We start from the raw sequence: 24,836 nt of genomic DNA on the forward strand, positions 1-24,836 counted from the left end.
AGATGGTGTTTACTGCTCTGTCAGATTCATGTCTCTCTAGAAATTGGCCTTTAAGAAAAACAAAGTTAAGTTGTCTCCTTTGGTGTACTTGATGGGACATTTCAGAACCTTTATGTTTTTCAGGAGTCCCGTTTTGCTATTTAAAGACAAAATGATAGGGCTTCTGTTTAAGATATGTTAAATGACTTCAGAGATCATGAGTCTAGAAAAGCTACTGGGTTTTTTGCAAGAAGAAGAGAAGTCACTGTTTTTATTCCATTGTACGTGAGGTAAAAATAGCTATTTCCCAATAATGCTATGCTCTTCCGGGTTTGAATATAAAAGTGTAGCTCCCCTTGCTCAGAGGCTCTGTACATGCCTGTGGGCAATGCTCAGAATCTCTACAGGTCTTCTGTTGTGTTGTAAAGATTAACTTTTTATCTGTGTTCCTTAGCAACTAGACATCAAATGAACGAATGAATTTTCTGTATATTGCATTTGAATAGCATGACCTAATGGAATCTGGCTAGAAGGAGGCTTTCTTTAAGAATAATTTCCTTGCTCTCTGAGTGTGAAAAGAAGGCGTATGTATGTCCACACATACAAATGTATGCTGGCATTCTGGATATCTATAAAAAAAGGAGGAAAGTAAAATTACACAAAGAATAGGATCCACTATTGTATATTTTAGAGGGATTGAAAACAAACAGATCAAAAACAACCCAAATAGTTTTAAGTGAGAGAGATGAGTTTGGAGCAAGTGTGTTTTATTAATTTGAAAAGAACCCAAGAATCAGCATTATGCCAACCTTTGTTTTTTAGTTGGCTTCTCATGTGAGAGAGTTTTCTGCACTTTAATTGTTCCAGTAACATTGTTAGGGAGTAGCTATTTTTACCGTCTATTATTTACCCGTGGTTGTTGGTGCCTTGTTGTCTATTGAAAACATATTAAAAGAGGCAACTCCAGGGGCCAGCCCAGTGGCATAGTGGTTAGGTTCGCACGCTCTGCTTCAGTAGCCTGGGGTTCCTGGGTTCGGATCCCAGGCACGGACCTATGCACTGCTTATCAAGCCATGCTGTGGCAGGTGTCCCACATATAAAGTAGAGGAAGATGGGCATGGGTGTTAGCCCAGGTCCAATCTTCCTCAGCAAAAAGAGGACGCTTGGAAACAGATATTAGCTCAGGGCTAATCTTCCTCACCAAAAAAAAAAAAAAAAAGGCAACTCCACAAACACAAACAAAACACAATAATTCACAATTTTGGTAAAATAGAGAGGTGTTTGGTCATGTCAAATGTCTTTACGATCATTTTCTTTCTTTATGGAACTCCATTCAAATGGAAGTTAGTCTTTCCACTGCAGATAAACTTCATTTGGGTCAAGACCAGTGAATAGTTTAGTCTAAAAAAAAAAAAAAAAGAGCTTGTATCCCAAATTGAGATAAACCCAAGCAATAGAAAACACATGGAGCAAAGACAGAAATCTAGAAAAGGTGTTCCATGCCATTGAATCCAAGAATCTCCCTCAGGAAGGAGGAATGTCTATAGTTGGGTCTTTCTCCCTGCCAAGGGGGCAAGTTGTAACATATCCATTTCTCAGACTGGCTGGAAGGAACTAATCTTTTTGTTTGTTTCTTTGTTCATTTTTTGCCAAGTCAAGTTCAAATTTCAAATGTCATCTTGGAAGGTAGAATAGAAAGTAGTAATAGCATGGTTTCTTTTGGTCATAGATTTAAGAAACATGGTTTCTAGCTCTTGTTAGCTTCAGTACAATGCACCAAGACCTTCATTATGTTGTATTTCTTTATCCATTTTAGGGGAAGCTCTTTATTGCTTTCTATCCCGGGATAAGTTTGTCTATAATCTCTCCAAGCCCTCATCCCTCTTTATGTCTACTTCTTCACTTCTGTATCTTTTCTACTCAACAGACCATATGCTTCTTTACTAAGTGACCGATTTCCTAAGAAAAACAGACTTAAATTTTCAGTGATTTAATAATTAACCCTTTGCTGGGCATTTGCAATTTAATAAGGAAAAGGTATACAAAGAGCAGAGGGAATCTTAGAACCCAAAGAGACTGTAGCAGAGGCTATCTAAAACAGTTCATATATTTTATAAACAAGAAAACTAATTTATTTTACCATCTGAAATAATTGGGGTTAAAACCAAAGTGCTTATCTTGAATTTGTAGTTAGATGAAATTGCATAAGGCGTTTACTGGATTTTTTCCACTGAAGAGAAAAACGTTTCATAAAATGCATGAGAATAGAGAACTTGGATGCACACTGTAGAGGCCATTTTGATGCCCAAGACCCTTCGCTCCACAAGCACAGTCTGTGATAGACACTGACTAGTCCCACGATACTTAACTGGAAAGCAACAGAGCATCGCATCTGGGCAACTGTGTATATCATCTCCTGCAGGCCTGAATTTGCCAGCTCTATTATCTAGAGATGTGACCACACTAACTGGGTAGAGATTAAGATTACTGGACTGCTGTCCAATTATTCCCCAAATAGCTCACTGCTGGGTCTCTTTCTTCTCTTTCTAACTACCTGGCAAATGCGTTTATATTGTTTTGGTCTGAAAGTTCTGGACAGGTAATTAATATTAGGCCTTCACTGTCCCATGCCAGAAGTCATCCTCCATTTGAGGGAAGTCCCAAAATGAGGCTAGAAATGGACTAACACGTAAAGTAAAATCTAGGTAGAAATTACAGAAACAAATTCCTCTCCTAATGTTTTCCTACTCTGGCAAAACTCATCCCTCTCCCAGGAAAAATGTTTGAGGATTTTAGAGAGTGATTTTGAGGATACTATATTCAGAGATGCTAAAATGTTATTGTCTTAGCACATTGAATAAATCTTTCAACATAATTTTGTTTGATATATCTGAAAGGAAAAGATAAAGTAAGTCAAAACACCTAGTGATTTCTTTGTTTTAAAACATCTAATTAGCTACCTGATTTTGTTTTTTAAAGAATTGGTTGATACTATGACAAAAGTCTCAGCCCAAATACTGAGGTGTTAAAATTAAAGTTGATTCTTTGCCAGCACTATTTTTCTTCCTTCCTCTCTGCTGCTCTCATTTCTTTACATATTAAATGTTCTCTGCTGTGAGACTACAACAAAAATATTCAGATTTTTTTGTGCTGAAGTTTTAAATAAATTATCTGAATTAGTTATTTAAAATCTATGCTGTTCTTTCAACTAACTACCAGGATTAAGGGACAAGCTGAAAGGAATAAGTATCTTTGTGTCCTGCCCGAAACCCTGCATCAAACTTTACCTTGAAGTCATGAGTTTAACTTTTTAAATAGTCTCATTCAGATCTAATTGTCTTCAGGTTACAGTTTAAAAAGGTTGGCATGACAACTAAGTGCTATGTTCAAACAATAAAATTGAATAAAATTGATTCACCATATTGCAGCACCCCCTGGCTTTACAGTGTTGTCACCATTAAAAAAAAAAATCATAAAGCTTCTTTAATTCAAATTTATTTTACAAAAAATATATTTTTTCTTTCTTTTCAACACGTTTATATATTCTCTTCTTTTATTGGCTTCAGGTAGTGAATTCATATGTGCAAATTGCTTTTATCATGTGAATAAGAATTTTCTTTTCTTTGAAATAATGCAAAAGTCATTGTGAGATGATAGCCATGTCTGATAAAAAATATGTTCGTTTTATAAACATGGAGTATTTTTATAGTCCTTGAGATAGCAACCATTTCCCTCAGCAAATACACAAGTGTTATTTTGACAAGAATAGCTAATAGTTGTGGGAAAAACCAAATAACATTATCTTAGAGTCTTGAATTACCATCTTCTCCTTAATAGAATGTTTTATCCTCTTTAGTGATCCTCTTATTCCTTTTATCCCCCTGTGAATGCCTGTCTGATGGGAGAGAACACTGTTGTGAGGCAGATACCTGTATAAATGAATTCATACTTAGCTGTAAGTTACTCCTGGGGAAGTGTAAAAATTCCAAAAATAAGTCTCTAAGAAGTTGAGTGCTAAACCAGTCAACAAATAAATGCCAAGAAATAAACTCTGTTAAACACAGGCTATGTTGGTCTACTTCATTTGCTAATGATGGATGTATGTTCTTCCCCTGTGCGTATACAAGGGCGTGCAGCTCAAAATGCCCTCTGCCTACATACTTTATTTGTCTACAGAGTTGAAGGCAGCCTGAGCCAGAACTAAGTACATTTTGGTGAAGTTGACTTCTTTTTTTCTAGTTCTTCTCTCAATGATGATTCTACCCCTACCTTAAAATGTCCATGGCTGTCCTAGGTCTCTAATTTTCTCCCTCTTATCAAAACCTGTGAAGAACTTGATCACCTTCACTGGCATATTTTATTTGTTACCTGATTTACTTTTTTAAAATGAGTGTATTTCAGCTAATGTGATAGTTCTGTTTGGCAGTTGCATCTTTTATTATTTATCTGTAATTGTGGAATCAATGCTTTGTCTTCTGATAATAGAATTTCATGCCACAGCAAACAGGTGTGGAGAAAAGGAGTGTCTGGAAGACACCTATGGAATGACAATTCATGAAGGATCAACCTTAAACTTGAACTGCTTCAGTTCTTTTAGATTAGAGTGGAAACTGGGGGAATATCATGCAGGATTGATTATTCAAAGTATCCTCCCATCCAGCCACCATCAGATTAAACTCTCTTGTACACTTCTATGTTTTGTCCTCAGAAGCTGGACCTGGCACATAGTCTAAATAATGTTTTTTTAAAATGAGTAAAGCTAAAATGAACCCATGATCTTTTAAGTAAGTCAGACACTTTCTTCCAGTATATTTGATGCTACTTGAATTAGGATTTCATAATTTATTGTTGTTGTTATCGCTAGCCCCCCATCACCACCACTTCTTTCTAGGTCTTAGATCACACATTCATATCTCCCATAATATTTTAATTAACACGAACCTGTGTTTCTGGCAATGGTCACTTGTTCAATATTTCACTTTAATAGAAATAGTATTGAAAAGAATGTAAGTATTAAATGGAAAGTCATGGTTTCCTTGTAACAGTGGACCTTGAGAGAAAGCACTGAGTCCCAGCTGTTCACATCTACTAGAATCTGGATGGTGAGATAATTTATTCCTGCTCAGTAAAGCAAGACAGTGGGACAGTGAATTCTTTAAATAATAAACCTGAAATAAACATGAAAAACTCAAGGAGAGGGCAGAAGAACTCATTGTGGTGTCAGAAGATCTACCTTCAAATCTCAACTTTGTCCCTCACTAATTTTGTGATCAAATTAGTTTCTTAATTAGCAAAAAAAAAAAAAAAAAAGTGTGAGAGTAGAGAGAGAATAATTGTACCTGCAACATAAGGAATAAAGGATTAAGCATTGTGAGTTAATAGTTTTGAATTTTGTTGTTGATACAATTTCAACAATTCTAAACATTAAACAAAAGTCTGGGTATTGAGATGGTATATTTGAACACAAGACGTACAATACAAATGTTGCAACTTGTTGGAAAATATTTTAGACTCTTATTTGAACAAAATGGAGGGAGGATGGCCCGAAGGCCTAAAAGCTATGCAGGATTCTAGGTAAATAGTAAGTGTATGTCCATTCAATTAAAAGTCAGGTTAGTAAGAGATATGTGCCTACATCTCTCGTTTCCATACCCATATGTATTTCTACATTGTAGTAAGTCTGGGGGCAAATGGAATAAATGACAATGCTTTTAAAAGAAAATAAAGCATTGCTATTTTTTGATGAGGATACCTCAGGTCCTGCCTGCCTAAAAGCTGTGCAATTTGTCTTGGTGTATTGAGGTATGCTTGGATCTTGACATTATTCACATGCTGATGCACAATAAACTATCCAATGATGCTGTTTTAGTAACTAAACTATCTGAAACACACTTGAGAATCAGAAAATAAAAAGAACTTCTTAAATGCAAAAATAGTTGCAGAGAGCCCATTTATAAATGTATAGATCCACCTTCTTAGCAGCAAACTATAGCAATATAAGTAAACAGATGACCTTGTCACCAATAGAAATAATAGCTATTTTCATATGATTTTACTGTTGTGTAAATATATCCAATGATCAATTACTCTCATCATTACTTTGAAGTGATGGTATATATCAGAACTGCTGCTCAATTAGTTCTTTGATGCAGTAATATACAATTACATGAACTATACCATGACTTTCCCCCAAATTTTCTTAGCTGTTTTCAATATAGTAGTTTCGTTTGTTATCTGTGTACTTTATTTTATGCATTTAAAAACATTCTTTTCACTTTGAATACATACACACACACACAATCTTTACTTTGATACAGAGTATAGTTTGTTTGTCTGTTTCTATTTGCTAACTTGCTTCTCACATTATGCCTGGCATAGTTATTCTGTTATATATTGTTCACCCCTGAAGCAAACACTTAAAAAAAATTTGTGTTCAGTTTTTCCAAACAGTTCTTATCTGTAAAACGAACTTCAGCTATGTCTTACAATGCAAGCTGATCTCCACATCTTGTAACTAGAAGTCACACAGACATTGTAAATAATTACTAAGCTTCACATCAAGGAATTGTACATTTATATATCATCCTTTTAGAGAGAATAAACAAGTGCAGTCTGAGAATTCAGAAATTTTGTTTAAAATCATGCACCCATTTTATAGCATGTTTTTTAAAATTTTGGATGATTTAAAAGATGAAAAATAATACAGAGAATTATGTAACAAACTTCATTATTTCCACCATTTAGAAATGGCAGCAGCTAAATATTTTTGTTATACTTTCTCTGTCTTTTGTTTATAACAGAAATAAAAATTGCAGATGAATATGGACTCCCCTTTAGTCACTGCCACTAAGACTTATTCCCTTTCCCCTCCTAACCATGGTCATAATTTGTGTACTTTCCAGCACACACACAGACACACACACACTATACAATATTATTTTAGTGAGTATGCTTTTAAATTTACCATATATAGCAAAAGGTAAGTATTATATTATTGTTCTGTATATATAGTTTATGGAACTTGCTTGTTTTTGCTTTTAGTATCTTGCTTTGACATATACTCATGAATATTTATATATCCTTTTAATTTCTATATATTAGGCCATTGTGGACATATACTATAGTGTATTTTACCTATTTTCCTATTAATGCATCTTTAAGTTATTTCCAGGTTTTTGTTTCTCAAGTCTTTTTTTGCATAAGTATTACCTTACACTGACTTTTTTAGTTACTTTGGGCTTCTGTTTCTTTTTCACTATGTAGCACTTAAAAACACGGTGGGAGGCAGCTAAAGAAATGCCTTCCACTTTTCTTAACTATTCCTCAAACCATAGTCCATATCCCTTGTCTCTCACAAATAGATATACCCACACAACTAACGTTTCTTCTTCTCTTTGCTGTTTTAAATTTCATATATCAGACCCCTTCTTTTTCAGTTAAAATTGGCAGAGAGGATGTTGCTCCATACTAATATTCTTCAAGTCTAATCCAGACTTTAAGGGAAAAAAAGAGCTAGAACTCATGTGATAGATAGATAAAACATTATTATTTTGAGGTGTTTTTGAGTAATACTTCAGGAATTAAATTTAAATCAAAAAGATGATTTTCCACTCAAAGCCAATCTGACTGGCTATGCTATCAGTGACTGCGGAGGGCACTATGGCCCTGAGGATGAAAGCACAGTCTGGTTGTCCAGTAGACGAGTCAAAATCCTGGCCTGGGCCCTTGGAATGACCACAGGAATGTCACTCAACTTCTTGAAGATTGTTTTCTTGACTGGAAGGGGAACATTAATTTCATCTTGGTGGTATTATTGTTATGGATGATAGAATAATAATAACTACTGGCAATCATTGAGAGTTTACTCTGTACTAGACACCATACTCAGTACTCCTCTGTATTATCTCACTTTGTTTCTATGATTAAACAAGATAATATGTATGAATTACCCCTTTTTTTTGTATTTTTGTATTACTATATTCTTGGATCTTCTTACCACCCTGAAGTCACTAAAGAGGATTTAGCAGTCATTTAAATTTCCAAATTCAAAAAAGGTGGCGGAAAAAGTAAGTGACTTGCTCACAGTCACAGAGCTGAGGAATAACAAAGCCACAGCTCGATCTTATGTCTTTTAGCTTCCAGCTTTCTGCTTGGCTCAAGGGGTTACTAACAATATCCCGAATAAATGAGCAGAGTTTTTAATTACTGTAGAAGCTTATTCTGAATTGTGAAAATGTAGAAATAAAAAGAAATGGCCTCAACAATGAATTTCTTATTTAAATAAAATTCTCCAAGTCAAGAAAGTAAGCAGAGCTTTTCTGATATATGGGAGCTTACCAGTTTACAGGCCATGTTCGCTGCTTTTCGTGGAGCGTTCCGCACAAGACCTAGTCAGGGGCTTAGTCTCCTGCTCAAAATTCCTGCATACTAGTACATCTCTTTGTTGTACCCTTAAGCAAGTACATGGCCCTCTGCAAAGGCAGGGGGAAGTGGATTTGCAAGACATTTATATTCATAAATGTCTCACGCAACAGAGTTTTCTTATATATATTTAAGAACCAACATGAAGAAGCAACATAGCTAATTAAGAAGGAAAAATATCAGCATATTAAAAAAACACAAATCTTAGATTTGGGAAGGATTTTATTTTTAAATGACAGCTAAAAGATTTATTCAATAATTGCTCCATGTTTTACTATTACCCTGCCTTCATTTTCTCGCTCAATTGCCTGTTTCCTTACACCACATGACAACTCAGATACCAAATTGTAGAAGAATATTTTCCATCTGCAGTGCTTAGTTACTGATGTCATGAAACAATCCTTAGGCTAGATGACTACTGCTTAACTTTGAAGAGCAAAATTACTATAACTGTACCATAACTGGGGCCAGATCAACATTGCTTTTGAAAAGAAAATACAAAAGCAGAGTTTGCCCTGGAGGAGAATGCCAGCTGCAACTCTACAGTAAAATGTGTACTGTATTTCGTTGATACTAAGATGCACTCTTTCATATTTTAACATGTCTGAATTGAGATGCCTCTTACATTTGATGGTGTTTCATTGTTAGGTTGGCAATGTTTTTTTAATTTTCATAGTGGTATATAAAAAAGTGGTCACAATTATTGTGTGCTATAATTGATGACATCTTTGATTCAATGAGATATAGTATTTTACTTTTTGAGCTCTTGTTTTAAAAATCCCAGACAAAGGCCATACTAAAATTATAGCTTAGATTTCCATTCCGTATTTTCTCTGCAGGCTTCCAATGATTGAACAGAATTCCAAGAAAGTAAAAATTAAAATAACAATACAATATAAAACAAACAAAAAACATTATCAGGGAGAAGTTTTAAATAGTGGATTCTGTTAATTTGAGTTAGTTTTTAGCTCAGGCAAAAATGGTTCCTCCTTGACCTGAAATCTGTATGACCATAGGCTTTGACCTTTTATTGTGGTGATCACTCTAAGTAAAATAATTGCTTATCAATTCATTTTACAAATCAAATCAATACAAGAAAGAATCAAACAATTGGTTAAGTAATGTCACAGGTCAGTGCTAATAGTGTAAGTGTATGGGCCACAACTATGTGACTGAGAATCTTCTACTAGCACGTGTGAAGCTGATAAAGTTATCAATGAAATTATGGGGAATGAACATGTACTTTCTACCTGCAGGAAATTTTCCTCCCGCGACTCGCATGGGCTGGCGAATCACTATGGTCTGGTGCCGTGGTATCCCAATGAGCAGGCAGCAGCATCACCTGGGGGACTTGTCAGGTTTGCTGGGCCCCGCTCCCAGAATTTCTGATTCATTAGGTCTGGAGTCGGGGCTGCGATTTTCTTTTCCAATGAGTTCCCAGGTGATGCTGATACTCCTGGTCTTTGAGAACCACTGGGCTAGTTATAGAAAGAAAGGACACATGATTTGAAATTAGTTGATCTGTAGTTTGGGTCTAATTGGCTACCAACTCACTTTTCTGTGACTTAATATTCTTGTCTCTCAAATAGACATAATACAAGTTATATCTGTTTTGGCTAAATATAGGGCTATTATGAGAATCAAATTAGGTAATGGACTTGAAAAAATGCTTTGCAAAATGTGACACTCTAGATATGACAAGATATCAATGATATTGTACCCACTAAATTTGGGGATACTCCTGTTTTCATACAAGTAAGCTGGGTTCAGAATTCATTTGTCAAAGTAGTTTTGCAACTTATATGAAAATAAATACTAAAATATTTAGTTATTTTAAAATGTTTAACATATTTAAATATTCAAAGATATTTTAAAACGTCTGAAATAGTTATTTTTGTTGTTTATTATAGAGAGATGGCTGGAGTCACACATATCTCTTCCTCTCCCTAGATCCTTTCCAACAGAACCTCTAGGCTTGTCCCAAATGAGGCAGGGGCTTGTAGCCACAGACAAGTCACTGGGAATTGTAGCAATTGTCTTACCACAAGCTCTGATTCCAGAGAGTTATGGATAATTAGCTTCCTCTGCCCAATATTTCCCTCAGTTAGTTTCAGACCAAGAGTCACTTCCATGGACTGTCCCTTATCTCTTCTCCTAAATAAACTAATTGTTACTCAGTAGAGTACCATGAACCTTGCCAGATTGCTTCGTGGAAAGAGTTCTGCAGAAATGAGCTTTCTCTTGATTTCAGAATTTGGTGTATTTTCAATCACACCATATGAAAAGTGATGAGACAGAGATGAATAATTTTCTTCCAAGTTGCTTTTAAAATGCAATACTTCTTTTAGAGAAGTTTCCTCATCCCATCTCTCACCTTCACCCCATCTCCAAATCTTAGTACCAGCTTGTTCTGTAAGAAATTGTTTTGGATCTAACCAGATTGTAAGCTCTTATTTATCTCCTCCTATCATTTCTTCAGATTTTTAATGTGTGGAATTTTTCAATCTAAATGAGTCACCTGTATAAAATAAATAGATGTGTATTTTAATGATAGAAGTGAAACAGAAATACGTAGTGTCATGAACTTCAGTTTGTAAATCTCTGCTTTCATTACTGCATGTTTTTCAAATGTTCAACCGTTTTTCAAGAATGACATGTTGAGTCACACCTATGGGTAAGATCTTTGTTCTCTATTGTTTTCCTCTTTTCTCTGCCTTGATAGAATTTATCTGTAAACTGGAGGAAATACCTATTTCAGAAATTATTTTACCAGGTCAATGACCATCTATGGCAGATCAGTCCTATGCTTAATAGTCTCTTCCTGCAACTACAATACAATTTGCACTTCTTACCACACATGACCTCTCTCCACTCTCCTCATATCCTCCTTGGTCCTCTCCTTCGTTCCTTATGCTCCAGCCTCACAAATCTTTCCATTTCTCTAACAGGCCAGACTCAGTGGCCCAGGATATTCCTTCTGTCTGGAACTCTCTGTCCTTTAGTGTTCCCTGGCTATTTTCTCAGCTCAGCTATCACCTTCTGAGATCTTCCCTGACCACGGTGCCCACCTCCTCAATCATCCTCCATCACTTTCCCTAATTGCTATTTGCTAAAACTATGCTGTTTGAGGCTATTACGTGTTGTTAACTACTGTATATCCCCAGGCCTAAGGCATCACCTCACTCATTGTCATTGTCCTGGCTCAAAAGACATTTATTGACTTCCATTTATTGGATGATTATTCTCTTAAAAAAATCAAATGACCTAAGTTAAAATGCATTTAAGTTCTACAACGTCAGTCTATTTTTTCTTGTTTTACTTGAAAATTTTGTGTATGCATGCATAGTCAAGATATCTTCATAAGTATTCATGTTGTACCATGTTTGTTGCTATAAAAGAAAGAAAGAGAGAGAGAGGGAGGGAGGGGAGGAAGGGTGGGAGGGAAGGAGGGAGAAAGGAAGGAAGGAAGGAAGGAAGGAAGGAAGGAAGGAAGGAAGGAAGGAAGGAAGGAAGGAAGGAAGGAAATAATAACCAGCCTACCAGGGGCTCTGCAATTTTTCTAATTGTGTGACCTTGGGCAACTTACTTTACCTTAGAAGGATCCAATTTACTCATATGCCAAGGGACTGTCTATTTCATAGGTTTGTGAAGATTAAATAAGACAGCTCACTTTTCAACCTAAAGACTGATATTTAGTAAGCACTCAACAAATGTTAGCCAATATTAGATAGCTTAAAATTTTTATGTGCCTTGAAAGTGCTCTGGATCACAAGTTTAATACATGCATTGGAGTTGAACAGTTCTAGATCTGTGTCTTGATAACAAAATATAACTGTCTAGCTTTTAAATGCTTCAAAATCATTTACAGATGAAAATTGTGATAATGAGCAAATGTTAACAAAAATGCATAAGTCCATAGATTTTTGAGAGCTCGCATCTGGTGATGGAATGAATCTCTCAGACAGCTACATAACAGGGAGTCAGTCTAGCTAGCCCAGCTCATATAGGTAGTACAGGCTAATGATATTTGGGACAAATAGCAAACTTCGTTTAATAAGAAGTTTTGTAAACATCTGAAAGATTTTTCAGATGCAGAAAAAAAGACCCTTGTTGCTTTAAAAAAGCAGCTTATGTTGTTTAAGATAAAAGCAAGGAATAAAACTGAGGGAACATTTCTATTAGTGATTGGGATTATACCAAATCCACTGTGATTGATTACCTTTTCAAAAGCAGATTTTTTAAAAACTATAAAGTAAGAAAATTTACTACAGTATAACATAAGAGATAATGTTTATTTTTGAATTACTATGGAAATTTTTCTTTGATATTTCTGTGATATAAAATTTAAAATAAGACAGAAAATAGAAAGATAAAATAATAGGTGGAGCTAGTGATGAAAAGACAAAGGTAAGCCCAGAGAGACCTGACAATTAGGCCAGAGCAGTACACTCAGGATTTAGTTTATTTGGCCGACCCTTACTTAACTCCAACAGTGTAGGATATTTTGGCGAGTCTGTCTGTTCTGGGTTTCATAGCACATATTTGTGCACCATATAAAATCTAGTCATCTCATTTAGAATCGCTTATCTCAAATTCAAAATATGTTGCCAGCTCTGTTCATTTATTTGCAGTTTTCTGGATTTACTATAAACAGTTTTCTCAGATGTTTTTATTTCTAGTCAAAGGCTTCTCCCAACAGCATTGTCCTTATGCACAATATTTCCTTCCAGTTTTAGGGTAATTGTCCAAATAAGGCACACATAAGAGTCCCTAAAATCACTTTATTGTCCAAGTAGCCAGCAGAGGGAATCGTTTATTAAATGTAGCTAATTTCAGTAACTGACAGGCTCATGAAGTGCCTAAAGAAAACAGAGGAGTGTCAGGCTACTTGGGATGGTTCCAGGAAGGTCGTCTACTTTCAGAGCTGCATTTTATTAAGGATAGTGATGATTATTGGAACTTTTCCTGTTGTTTTACTCAGTAGTCTCAGGGGGACCGTTTGGCACTAGGGTGCAAAATGAGATCAGCAATTAGGAAAAGACACCACTGCAGGCACTCTAAAAGTAAATCGTTGCGTACCAGTCTGAATAACTGATAAGTGCCAGGCCAAAGCAATAGCCCAAGCTTGTTCGAGAGTCCAGCTTCTTATTCTTTCCAGTGTGTCTGCTGCTATAGCTCCTTGTGTGACTGCCTCCAGAGGTGGTGTTCAGGTATTTGGTGAGAGGAAAGTTAATTGCAATCAACTCTTGATCCTAGTAGAGTAAATCACACAAAGATTTACACATTTTATAATCTGTAAGCTAAAAACTCCTACACTTGCCTCATCTATTTAGAGGCAGCCCTAGAGCCACCTTCTACACAGGACAGAGGTATTGGTGTTGTAACAGCCTGGTAGGTCTCTGTATGAGTGGATCTGTTTGCTCTGGGGGCAGAGGGCAGAGCACTTCCAGCTGATCTGTTTGATGACTCCCACGTCAGAGAAGAAAAAACTTGAAGAGCAGAATGTTAAGTAACTTTTTACTTGCAACCAAAGCCACAATTTCCACCTCCCATTTTCCTAGGTCTGATTACTCCTTTTACTTCCATGTAACAGTCAAGAAAAGAAGGGAAAGGAATAAGGGTGGTGAGTATTAGAGTGGTGTATTGAAAAGGATGCTAACTAGGAAGTAAGAGACTTTTGTTCTAATCCTGATTCAGACACTAAATACCTGTTTAAAGAATTGATGTCTCCAGTCATCATCTGTATAATAAAGAATTTGAGCCAGCTAATGGAATGGTTTAAAATTCTCTATCTAGAATAGCAAGAGCTGCAAGCATTTAACATGTGCTTATAATCTATAGTAAGCATATTACATTTACCTTTTTTTTTTAATTTTTTGTTTATTGCAGTAACATTGGTTTATAACATTGTAAAAATTTCAGGTGTACATCATTGTACTTCTGTTTCTGCATAGATTACATCATGTTCACCACCAAAATACTAATTACAACCCATCACCACACAAATGTACAGAATTATCCCTTTCACCCTCCTCCCTCCCCCCTTCCCCTCTGGTAACCACCAATCCAATCTCTGTCCCTATGTGTTTGTTTATTGTTGTTATTATCTACTACTTAATGAAGGAAATCATACGGTATTTGACCTTCTCCCTCTGACTTATTTCACTTTGCATTATACCCTCAATGTCCATCCACGTTGTCACAAATGGCTGGATTTCATCGTTTCTTATGGCTGAGTAGTATTCCATTGTGTACATATACCACATCTTCTTTATCCATTCATCCCTTGATGGGCACTTAGGTTGCTTCCAAGTCTTGGCTATTGTGAATAACGCTGCAATGAACACAGGGGTGCATGTACCTTTGCAAATTGGTGTTTTCAAGTTCTTTGGATAAATACCCGACAGTGGAATAGCTGGATCATATGGTAGTTCTATCCTTGCTTTTTTGAGGAATCTCCATACTGTTTTCCATAGTGGCTGCACCAGTTTGCCTTTTTAATCTTTATAACAACACTGTAAGATAAGCAATATTGCTATGATCCTTATTTTACAGATGATGAAACTAAAGCATAAAAAAAGGTAAGAAATGGCCAGATTTATGAAAGAGTGACAGCTGGAATTCAAAGATGGTCTGGCTTTAGAGCTGGTAAAAACGTCTTTTTCTGTCTACGTTTATATCAGAAATTTCCCTTGCAAACAAGGAGAGGCAGGGACCAGGGCATGTTTAGGACTTGCATCACCATAGGGATCCAAGTTTATTAAATTCACTCCTTTGGCTGAAATAGCCACATCTCTCCTCCTCTCTACTCTTTCCACTCTTTTTCTGTCTCTCCTAGAAGATCATTTTGTGTATTGAGAGCATAAATCTCTACACCATGAAGGACTTGGGCCCTGCCCTGTAAAGACAGAAAGAGGCAAACCCGGGCTCCTGTGTACCTATTCTCTCATGATACTTTATTAAAAGATAAGTAAAGGGGCAATACGAGGTGGGAAAATGAGATTGATGGCACGGAAACAAATCCAGAGGGCTCGGGAAAGTGTATTTGATTTTGTCCCAGACATACAATGATGCTAAATCTTCCTCATGTAAGATTGCGGAAACTTCTTTCTTGGTAGAGAGATGAGATTTATAGTCTAAGGATAATTACTATTGAGTTTAAGGAGCTTACGTTTATGTTCTATCTTTTATTTTCCTCCCAAGCTGTTATTTGATGCTTCTTATATTTGGCCTTTCTTCTGAAGCTGAATGTTGAGAGCCTACAGCGGGTTTCAAGTAGGCAAAGAGATTGAAGAAAAAAAAAAAGAAGGAACCCAAAGTACCTTTGTCATTAAGGCAATGACAGTAGATGGAGATAGGCAAACACCTCCATGTCTAGGGCTCTCCTGCAGTGTCCTTGCCCTTCTTTTCACATTGTTGGTGATGGTAGTGTCAGAAAAGAGAGAAAGCTGCAGGCTCTAAACAACTGCTAATTATCTGTAAACCAAGTCACTCACTCGGTGGCCACCTGCAGTTGTGAGGTTTGTGCTTTACACAAAGGGCTGCAGGGTGAATGGGAGCTAACATGTAACCTGGGCTCCCTTCATCAACCAAATACCATGGCCTGGGTCAGTGTTTAAAAAGGGAAATGAAACCAGAAAGCAAAAGAAGTGCTTAATTCATTCAATGGATATACATTGGGCACCCACTGTGTGCCTGATGATGTTGTAGGTCCTGGGGTTCCATCAGTCTGAAAAAGTCAAAACTCCCTGTCCTTATACAGCTTATATATCCAAGCTATGCTGTCTAAAAGGGTACCCACTTGCTGCATGTGGTGATTTAAATTTAAATTTAAATTAATTAAACTATATATTTCAAGCGCTCGATAGCCACATTGGACACATTGGACAGCACTGATAGAGAACATTTGCATCATCGCAGAAAGTTCTTTTGGAGAATATTTTCTGGTGCTTAAAGACTAAACAAAATAAATAAGTAAACAGAGTATATTAGGAGTTGATATGCTATGAATAAAATTAAAGTAGGGAAAGGATCAGGTTATGCTGCGAGAAGTAAGATTTGCAGTTTTAAAAAGCATGGTCAGAGATGGCCTCACTCATAAAGGACATTCGCATGAAGACCCAAAAGCGATGAGGGAGCGAGCTGCTAGACCATCATAGGGAAGAGCATTCTAGGCATGAGCACAGACAGGGCAAAGGCCCTGAGGCAGAAGTTCCTTGGAGTGCTCAAGGAACAAGGAGGCAGATATGACTGAGGTGGAGTGATCAGGGAGAAGTAAAGTGGAAGTGGTGAGGAGTGGTTATATTCTGATTTATTTTAAAGGTAAATGAACTGGATTTGCTGACAAACTAGGTCTGGAGTAAGAAGGAGATGGGGGTGGAGGAGTAAAGGATAATGCCAAGGTCTTGGATCTGGATACCAGATAGAAAGGAGTTGATGTTGACTGACATGAGGAAGGTTGTGGAAGCAGGTTTGAGCCAATAGTCAGGTGTTCAGCTCTGTACACAGTAGATTAGAAATGTTTCTTAGACATCTGAGTGGAGCTGTCTAGAAGGCAATTGGATATATGTGCTTTGAGTTCAGGATAGAAGTCAGAGCTAAAGATATAAATGTAGCTGTTATTAGCGTGTAGATGAGCCCAGATGAGATCCCCTAGAAGGCAAGTGTAGATAGAGAAGAGATCCAAAGACTGAGATTGGGACACTCCGACATTGTGACATCAGAGGAGGAGCCAGATGAGGAGCGGCTGAGCGTCCTGGAACCCAAATGAAGCAAGCAGTTCAAAGAGGAGAGCATCATCAGCTGTATCAAATGTTGTTGATGGGGCAAGTAAGATAAGAACTGGTCATTAGTTCAGTAACACAGAGGCCACTGCTGATCTTCTCAATAAGGGGTTTGATGAGTTAAGAGCCTGAATAGAGGAGAGAATTGGAGGAGAGGAATTGAAGACTGCATGTATAGACTACTCATCTTATGAGGAATTTTGCTCTAAAGGAGATCAGATAAATGAAGCAGTAGGTGGAGAGAGGAGAGTAAATGAGTGTTAAAAAAAATAATATTAGTACAATAAGAATATTTATGTGATGCTAGGAATGATCTAGTACAAAGCAAAAAAATGATGCTGTCGTACAGAGAGGAGAGAATTAATTTCTGGAGAAATGTCCTTGAATTTATGAAGCGAATGAGATCTGGTGCACAAATGGAAGGTCTGACCTTAGATACATGGACAGTTTCTCCATAGTAACAGTAGGAAAAGCAGAGCACGTGGATCCAGATGCTGGCAGGTGCGTGAATGTAGTGGTAGAAGATTTATGAAGTGTACTCCTGATTGACTTCTTCCTCAGTGAAATAGGAACCAAGCTCAGCACTGAGAATGAGAATAGGGAGGAAATCTTGGAGGTTGAAAAAGAGAAGATATGACATAATTAGCTAGGAGAGTGGAAAAGGGAATCTAGGAGATAGGAGAAGACGGCATGGAGCAACTTTAAGGGCCCACGTAAGTTTCACAGACATCACTTGAAAGTGAGATAGTTCAGCATAACTGTGTCATTTTCCCCAGCCATGTTACACAATAGAGTTGAACCAGAGTTGAATTAGAGTGAAAGAGGCAAGGAAGTGATTTTCTGGTGTACTATGAATTTTAAACCAGTTAAAGGGGAGAAGTGAGAGAATAAGGAGTAAAAGAGAAATGAAAAATTGATGGGATCAATGAATTGCAGACCCCAAAATTATTGCAGTTGCGGTAGTAGTGGGAGTAAACCCACAAGATAGGAGGTAATGATAAGAAAGGAGAATGCTTGGAACTGGTATTATGGAAGGGTTCTAATTATTGCTGAATAAAGAAACCAGGGCATGATCATAAGAGTGAGTCACTAAATCCTATTCTAAAGATTAATTCATGAAGGGTGTTACTTTAAATTTTTATTAGGTCAATGTACACTTTGTCTGAATTAGTGTATCTCTTTATGAAAGAAGAAAATTTTTGATAAGATAGAATCAATTGATGCTTGAATTTAAAAATCAAAAATAATAGGGCGGCATATTCTCCTCAGAGAGCATCAGATAGATCTTTTTGGTATATTCTCTTGTGAAACTAGACAGCACAATGGCGAGATTTGCATTCAGTCAGAAGCTTAAGCCTCTTGTTCCACCCAATTTCCAAGAGTTTCCTGAATAGGGACTTTAAATACAAGCCTAGTAACAATAAGCATTATTTAATTATGCTTTGCCACTTTTTTAATGAATACATTTCCAAAAGAGAGGAGTGACAATGTCCTAGGTGTGGATTTTGTACTATTTGACTACACAACCATAAAGAAACTATTTGTATAATCAGGGAACCTCAAAAAAGAGCAGGTACATATTTCATTAATGCAAAGGGAAAAAATCAAGGAGATACGTTTCTTACTATGTAGAAAATTCTAAGTGTTATTTATCAAAGAAGGAAATATTTAGGAAGAAACAATTGGTTGACGCTTAAGTTTAAATTTTGTTTTCTATTAGAGTCTTATTTACGTTTCAATATACATGAACAAACAAACAAATATTTACCTTTATTTTTGAGACAAAAATGGGGAAATATTTCTCGCTGCTGATTTGAAGATTTATGGGCAGTGAATAAAAAAAAAAAATAGAAAGTGGACAATTGCTTTATTTTAAGACCTAAGAGAAATGTGTACATTTTCTCCAACTTTACAAAGACTTTGATAAAACACTCAATTTGGTCAGGCAGGATTCATTCACCATTACTTTTAAAAGTACAAGGTAGAAACTTATCTTCATTAAGTGCCACTGAATGTCTGGCACCACATAACTAACCAGAGAATTCGGTAGCTTAAGGTCCATGGGATGCCTCAAGTTCAAAGGGAATAGAGACATCCTGTTTGGTGTTGTATTTCACTCATGCTGTTAAAGCTGCCCAGACCTCCTTAAGTGTTTTCTTTTTCATTCTTGAGCATGATCTTCTTTGTTCCTCAGGAATAACACAAAGCATAATAAAACCCAATGTCAGACCAAATAATTTTCACAATGTGTCATGAGATTTTATTTTCAGGTATAAAGGTCTTTCCTTTTGTACAAAAAGTCATTTTGTGAATGATGATGAAAACAGGTCATGTGCCACTCCTGAAGACCTGTGGCTTGTTAGAGAAGAAAGAACTTTGCTTGAGTTACCAGTTCTGACCCAATACCTTCAAAGTGCAAATTCTATTATTGAAACTTTTAGTACAAAGGGTGTCTATTGAGAAACAAGGAAGGTAGATAAATTAAGCTCTAACTCATCCAATGAGGAAAATTCATTCTCAATTCCTGAGACCATAAACATGAAAAAAGAAAAATAAGGTGTTTTAAACTACCTCTGCATTCAATGACATACTGAAAGATTCAGCAACATGTGTTCATTCAATTCAGAAAATACAGATGCTAATTATTTTTCCTAGTATAAAATCATGACCTGTAACTTCCTTGAATGTTTCAAAGCTTGTTTTCATTAACATTTCCTATTTTTAAAGTTTAAATCATGAAAAAAAATGCTAGCTGAACAAAATCTGATCTGACTGAATTTTTCAGAAATGGCTTTAGTGATTTTTTTCTACATACTTATTTATAACAGAAGGTGATAAATAAATATGAAAATATAAATCTTATATATTAGATGTATATTAAAACATGGCTGCTATTTGGGGAAAAATTAGTGAGGTCTCTCAAATGATCGCTTGTTGAGTAATTTCTGAAACCTAAACAATGCCCAAAGACTTGGGAGAATTCATGGTTTGTCAAAACTCTAGAACTTTACACATTTTCCCTGTTTTCTTAGAATATGTCTAGTATAAGAGAATAGGTAAATATTACATGATTTCTAAAATCCAGTATTACAATTTCCCACAAATTGTTTAAAGGATACTGTGTGGGGACTTCTGCTACCTTCTGCTACCATCACCTGCAGAATATCAAATGATCAAAGTTGTAGGTCACATTCAATTTGACCATGTTCTACTAGAGAAGATCTGGTTAAGCTGCTTGATTTGGCAACTAAAAAGGATGAATGATGGGCTATAATTCTCCATATAATATTTTTAAATTATTTTTAATTTTTAAATTTTATTTGCTATTTGTTACATGTGTTAAATGGGTATAATTAGATTTTACAGATGATTATAAGACAAAGGTTTTTCCCCCCATCCATATGTCCTTCTAAAATTTGTTGTTGTTTTTTTAACATTGTTCCCCCATTCCAGCTAAGGGTCTTTGCCACCAGGGAACAATGGCATGGATCAAATGCTATTAAAAGACCATGTCCATGTATGGTCTTTCTAGATTGCTTCTTTTTATTGTCATTCTTAAAATGTCTCCTATGAATCAATCTCTTCAGGAATAAAGAAGGATGATAATAACATGTAAATTTTTGTAGGTATGGAGATTAGCAAAACATATTTTTTACATTTAAAGAAATCATCTCTTCTAGAACGTGAAATTCTATGTGGCTATTGTCCTTACGAAGCACTATTTTAGACATTTTTCAGTGGAACTAGTTATTAATTATTGAATCATTCATTGATTCATTTGTTTCATTGAAAAACATTTTTGAGCCTTTAAAATATGGTAAGTATTCATGATCTATTAAGAGAGACATGTATTCAGTCATGGCAATATAGATGTAAAATACTTATAATAACCAATGGGTAATTATAACAGGTGAGGAAGTAGATCAGTTTCCCTGATTGAGGAAAGACCTTGCTGACAAGATAACTTAAGTATGGCATGAAACTTGGCGTGGTACTTGGCAATGGAACAGACAACTAAGGAAATTTCACATAAATGAAAAAAAATCCTAAAAGTACATTGTATTTTCATGAAAATATGAGTGACCTCAGATAGTGTTTGGAGTATGTGAAGGAGGATGATTAAGAGAATGCGTTATATGTAAAGGAGTTTCCTGTGACCACAAAACAAAGTGAGTTCTGGTAAGCAAGATTAAGAGAAGCAGCATCTCATTTCATTAGCCTCACGAAAAGGCTGTGTGCCTCTATATATGTGTGTATGTATGTATGTACATATATGTGTATGTATGTATATATGTACCTACCTACCTATCTTATCTATTTATCCATCCATCTATCCTCTGTCCGTCATCATTCTACCTGTGTTGAAATTCACTGTCGATATTTGAATGGAAAAGGGAAATATTACTTTTTCCTGGGGAAAAAAAAAAGTAGATCTGATTTAGTTGATTGGTGAGATGAAGAGGACTGGTGTTGCCAATCCTATTGTATGGTGGACATTTTCCATAAATTGAATAAACTAGATCAAGAGGTCCAATATTTTGAGGAAATGTTTCTAAAGCACTCTTACAATGGTCTTAAAATACATCCTTTAAAAAATACTAACATAAAAACATTAGACATTCTCTTAAAATGTGCAAGACAGTATATAGTTTTTTGAATTCTGTTAAGATTATACTACCAAAAACATATGAAGATTGCTGAGTTAGAAAGCTATTGTATAGGGAAAGTTTCCAAAGCATGGACTTAGGTTTTGGAATCTCCACCAAGCAAACTGTTATTAATGAGAAATCATGTTTTAATCTTAGGATATATTTGCTTTGGTTTCACTGATTGAAAACATAACTTTTGGATGCACTGGAGACTGTTTTCTTTTAGAATCAAAATGTTAATTCAATGTCCCATCAATAGAGGGCACTTTCTTTGTTGTGTTTAGATTTGAACTGAGCTTTTACATGGTAAATAGCAATCAGTGTGATTGAGTTAACACAATGCCCTAGTGTTAGTACTGGCATCACTTTTTCTGAAAGTTACTCAGTCTTCCTATACCTGAATGTGAGCTTGATTTCTTCTTTTTCATTATCTTTACTGAGATTCATGAAGAATCTGACAGACTAGGTTAGCTTACGTTAAAGATATTGATAAGGGAGACTGTCATCCACTAGTAGCAAGTTTCAACTAACTTTGTATTGATTAAATAAATAATACTTTTAAAATTTTATAGGCTCTAGAAGATACAAATTTTAATTATTTCCTCTAGTCCACAGTTAAAATTAATGGTATTTTAATTCTTCCTTCAGAAGATACAGTGGCTAACTTACAAAATAATTAATATGAATACAATGGGTTAATAATATTTAAAATCAAAGTATAAGCTTTTAATTATTCAATATGATTTGTCATCTTGCCATCAGTAGTGTGGATAAAGGCAGATATCCACATTAATCCCGTCTAATGTTTAATAAGCTACACACTCTCCGTGACCTGGCATATAAAAAACAATTTTATATTGGGTTTGAAAATATTAATAGAAAAATTCTAGTTTCTATTTCTTAATTCCAGATCTCAAAAGTGAGAATGTTTTGTGTTTTCTGAAATGAAGTATTCTTTGAAATAGTTGATAGTACACACAACTATTTGAAAGATGACAGAAGAGGGAGTCCTCTGTATATGGGTCTCAAACAGGGAGTTTCTCTAATTAAAAAAAAAAAAAAATCAAACCATTCACTCAAAAAAACACAAAGAATTCCAGCAGTACAGCATTCCAGAGTTTTTTCCCCTGCACAAAGGATGTACGAGTTTTATGAATATATACTTGAGTTTAGTTTTAATTGTGATAGTCTTACTTTTAAGTCTACAAAGAACAACTCAAATTCCCCAAACACACATACACAGACACACACAGACGCATACACACTTTTACCTACACATACTATCATTATTTAGAAAGCTAAGGTAAAGAAACCGAAAATATGTATTATTAGGATGGGGAATGCTCTACAGTGCTCACACCAATAAGCATGAAGTGTACTTGATCCTGGGATGGTGTGAAAACGATGAGTTAACAAATTCAAGAACAGATGGCCCCTATTCACCCCATGTGGCTAAACACACAAATGCCAACCTCAGAGACGCCTTACCTTTGCCCTGTCTGTCCCTTCTAGGCTGGTTCTGTTATATTAAGGGTTATTGCCTTCTCGGCCCTCCCTGCAATCAGCTTTTGAAGTCCATGGCCAAGAAGGCAGTGTGAGACACCATTATGAGAGAGGTGTTTGCTTAAAGATATAGTCTGAACAAGATCCCATGGACCCCTTGATAGTCTAGCAGGGAACCACAAGCTCCAGCCAATATCTTCTAATCCCCTAAGGATTCAGAACTGCCCACCATAAAAACATAATGGGCTGTTTATCTGAGCAGCCTGGAGATAACATCTTAAAGTTACAATCTGGGTTACAGACTGGTGACATGAAGCAATAAGAAATTCAAATACCTCCCTTGCCCTGGGAAAAACAACATGTGAACAACCCAGCGTATAGACACCACTAGTTGCTCCTTTCTCATGCTAATGACAGTCACAATTTTCCCAACATTTTTCTGTTAAATAAATTAAATATACTTGGGAAGAAATGGATGGACCCTGCCCCTTATTCCGTTTGCATGCTTTATACTATTTTTGAAGTTTGGGACTATGTTAGGAAATATTCCCACTGGCACAATCAAGTGAATTTTTGTGGCACATTTTGACTTCTTTTCAAAGATTGCTTAAATTCTGTGACATTAATCATGATTGTCTAATAAAATACTACAGAGATTCCCAACAAGATGCTTTATTCCCAGGGCTCCTATACTGCAACAGATCAGACACTCATTATTATGTGTGCATGTGTGTGTGTGTGTATGTGTGTGTGTGTGACAGAGAGAGACAGAGAGAGAGAGAGACAGAGAGAGACAGAGAGAGAGAGAGAGACAGAGAGAAGGAATAATTTATTTTCTCCTGAGATTCTTGGTTCTCTGCTGGGGCGGAATTAAAATATCTCAACCTTAAAAAATCCTCCTTCTCCAAAGACCTGTTATTTGTCGGCATTGCTGACATTAGGAAAAAGAACAGCTAGATTTAATATTTAAACCATGTCTATTGAACACATAATATAGTGGAGATTTTACAACTGTTTGTTTCTAGTGAGCCTGTTTGTTATTATCAGTCAACTGGGAGAATCCTATGCCTGTAGGGGATTTTTTTCCCCCCTCAGATAAATGAATCTCTATGCTTTTGGATAGTGATCAAATTAACCACTTACTTGCTAGACTTCTCCTCATTGGATATTATGGGTACTGCACCATATATAAATGTGACCATTAACAAACTGTATTTCAACCAACTTTGTTCATTTTAACCATTTCCTGAACATTCAATAGTATTGTTTTCGTAACCAAGCCTATTTAATCCTAAAAATACGCTCTATATATCAGTCTAATATGTTTAATCTAATCTTTTTTATCTTCAGACCTCATATATACATTTCTAATATACTGTATTTAACAAGTACCTTTCTTTTTCATTTCTCCCTAGGGTAAGTCACATTGTTTTACCTCAGATTCAACTTAATCACAAACTTTGGTCTTACCTACTTTATTTTCTTCTACACTTTCAATAAC

At 35.9% G+C, this 24,836-nt stretch overlaps 1 protein-coding gene across 1 annotated transcript in view; it reads left to right on the top strand.

The window, feature by feature from the left end:
* HDAC9 (histone deacetylase 9) overlaps positions 1-24,836 on the top strand; it is an 809,523-nt gene that overhangs the window by 686,280 nt on the left and 98,407 nt on the right. The window lies entirely within an intron of this gene.

Source organism: Diceros bicornis, chromosome 3 (assembly GCF_020826845.1).
Source record: "Diceros bicornis minor isolate mBicDic1 chromosome 3, mDicBic1.mat.cur, whole genome shotgun sequence".
In the NCBI taxonomy this organism is placed as follows: domain Eukaryota; kingdom Metazoa; phylum Chordata; class Mammalia; order Perissodactyla; family Rhinocerotidae; genus Diceros; species Diceros bicornis.